Below are 2,500 nucleotides of genomic sequence, written 5' to 3' on the forward strand. Positions count from 1 at the left end.
CAAGTACTTGGTCGGGTTCGAGAGAGGCGCAATCGCCCGGAGTTAGGCGAGTAGACGCTTTCGGTGCGACCACCCGTGCTCCCAACTGAGCTTGCCGCTGCCGACAGAGGCCCGGGAGCGTGCTGTCGTGGCATTGCCGGCGGGAGACAACACGCGCCACCTACGGTGACCGGCAGCTCCAACGCCAGCGCCACAGAAGGACAAAAGCCCCACTTGGGTGCCGAAGCGAACTCTCCCAGCACAGCGCACGCGCCAACACATCCGCACAGCTGCGATACAAACCACCAGCGAGAACCGCTGGGGCGACCGAGCAGCAGACGGCGTCGCGGCGCCGAGCGCCGGGCGGCAGCGCATCCTCAACGCACACAGTCCTCAATCGGACCAGCACACTGAAGATGTCCACCGCGCTTCGCACCGGGCCCGCGAGGACCTACTTTGGCCGCACGGCGCCGCGCGCAGGGTGCGCCGGCGCGCAGCTGCGACGCCTGCCGCGTCCGTCGGCCGGCGCGCCTGCCACTGGCCGCCCCCACCAGCCGGCTGTAGCGCGTGCGCCCACGCACCGCGCGGCCAGCACGCCGGGAGGCGCCCCCTCACCGGCCGGGGACGGTCCCACCCAGCCACCGCCGCGTATCGCTTCACACCCAGATGCCGTTCAGTTTCGTCGGCATGGTGGGTATCGCTGGAACAACCGGTTAGTACCTCAACCTATCGTCGCCATCACCGATTCACCCCTAGCGAGAACAACCGCACCACAACAGGTTACCATTTGTTCATTTGCGTAACTTCACCAGAAAACGCAGGCGTCCATCGCCATTTGCAACTTCCACGATTATTGCATGCCTGTGTCAGGTGTCACGCCACACTACGTCTGCCCACATACACGCAACAAAATGTGCACGCCTAGACAATACGTGGAAGGTGGCCCCCGTACGTATGCGATGTCCATTGCTCGAACGACTGTCAACCGGCCTCTGTAGCATGTCGCAGATATGGAACGCGGTGCACCATGCCATCACGGTGTGTGAGGAGAGACGACTAGGTCCGAATACATCAACAGACAGCTCATGCTGATCGCCATCCACGGCGTCCGTTCCTCCCACACGTCTCTATGGCGTACCACACTGCAATCCAGCTCTCATAGGGAGACGACACGTAGCTGCGTGCACAATATTTGCACTGTATGGTCCGCCGTTTTTGGGCGCAGTCGTTGTACGGTCACACATGTGCCACGATGTATCATTCAGTACATAAGGACGAATGTGCAGTACAGATTGTGGTTTACGCGTACGACATTAGCGGACAGTTGACACAGGCCGCACCACAACGTAGCCTGAGTACGTCGCATGCGGAGGGCATTGAACATGCAAAGTTCTCACCAACCAGCTTGCGAAGGCAGGGGGCAAGGTGGGGACGTGGGGAGGGGCGGCATGTACGTCCTGCTGCCATCCACATTACAGTGTACAGCAGGAGCATGTGGAAAGTGAGCAAGACTTGCAAGGTGTTTAACATGAAGCGATACACAGGGGAGCGGGGAGTGCGAGTAGCGAACTATATTGCGAGGGTTGCGGGTGGGCAACACTACACTAATTGAACGAGTCGTATAACAATTACAGAGCAGGTTTAGGCGACAACGTGGGTTACGTTAGGCGACAACGTGGGTTAGGTTAAGGCACGACGTGGGTTAGGTTAAGGCACGACATGGGTTAGGTTAAGGCACAACATGGGTTAGGTTAAGGCACAACATGGGTTAGGTTAAGGCACAACATGGGTTAGGTTAAGGCACAACATGGGTTAGGTTAAGGCACAACATGGGTTAGGTTAAGGCACAACATGGGTTAGGTTAAGGCACAACATGGGTTAGGTTAAGGCACAACATGGGTTAGGTTAAGGCACAACATGGGTTAGGTTAAGGCACAACATGGGTTAGGTTAAGGCACAACATGGGTTAGGTTAAGGCACAACATGGGTTAGGTTAAGGCACAACATGGGTTAGGTTAAGGCACAACATAGGTTAGGTTAAGGCACAACATAGGTTAGGTTAAGGCACAACATGGGTTAGGTTAAGGCACAACATGGGTTAGGTTAAGGCACAACATGGGTTAGGTTAAGGCACAACATGGGTTAGGTTAAGGCACAACATGGGTTAGGTTAAGGCACAACATGGGTTAGGTTAAGGCACAACATGGGTTAGGTTAAGGCACAACATGGGTTAGGTTAAGGCACAACATGGGTTAGGTTAAGGCACAACATGGGTTAGGTTAAGGCACAACATGGGTTAGGTTAAGGCACAACATGGGTTAGGTTAAGGCACAACATGGGTTAGGTTAAGGCACAACATGGGTTAGGTTAAGGCACAACATGGGTTAGGTTAAGGCACAACATGGGTTAGGTTAAGGCACAACATGGGTTAGGTTAAGGCACAACATGGGTTAGGTTAAGGCACAACATGGGTTAGGTTAAGGCACAACATGGGTTAGGTTAAGGCACAACATGGGTTAGG

The sequence above is a fragment of the Schistocerca piceifrons genome, unplaced genomic scaffold, assembly GCF_021461385.2.
Source record: "Schistocerca piceifrons isolate TAMUIC-IGC-003096 unplaced genomic scaffold, iqSchPice1.1 HiC_scaffold_312, whole genome shotgun sequence".
NCBI classification, from domain to species: domain Eukaryota; kingdom Metazoa; phylum Arthropoda; class Insecta; order Orthoptera; family Acrididae; genus Schistocerca; species Schistocerca piceifrons.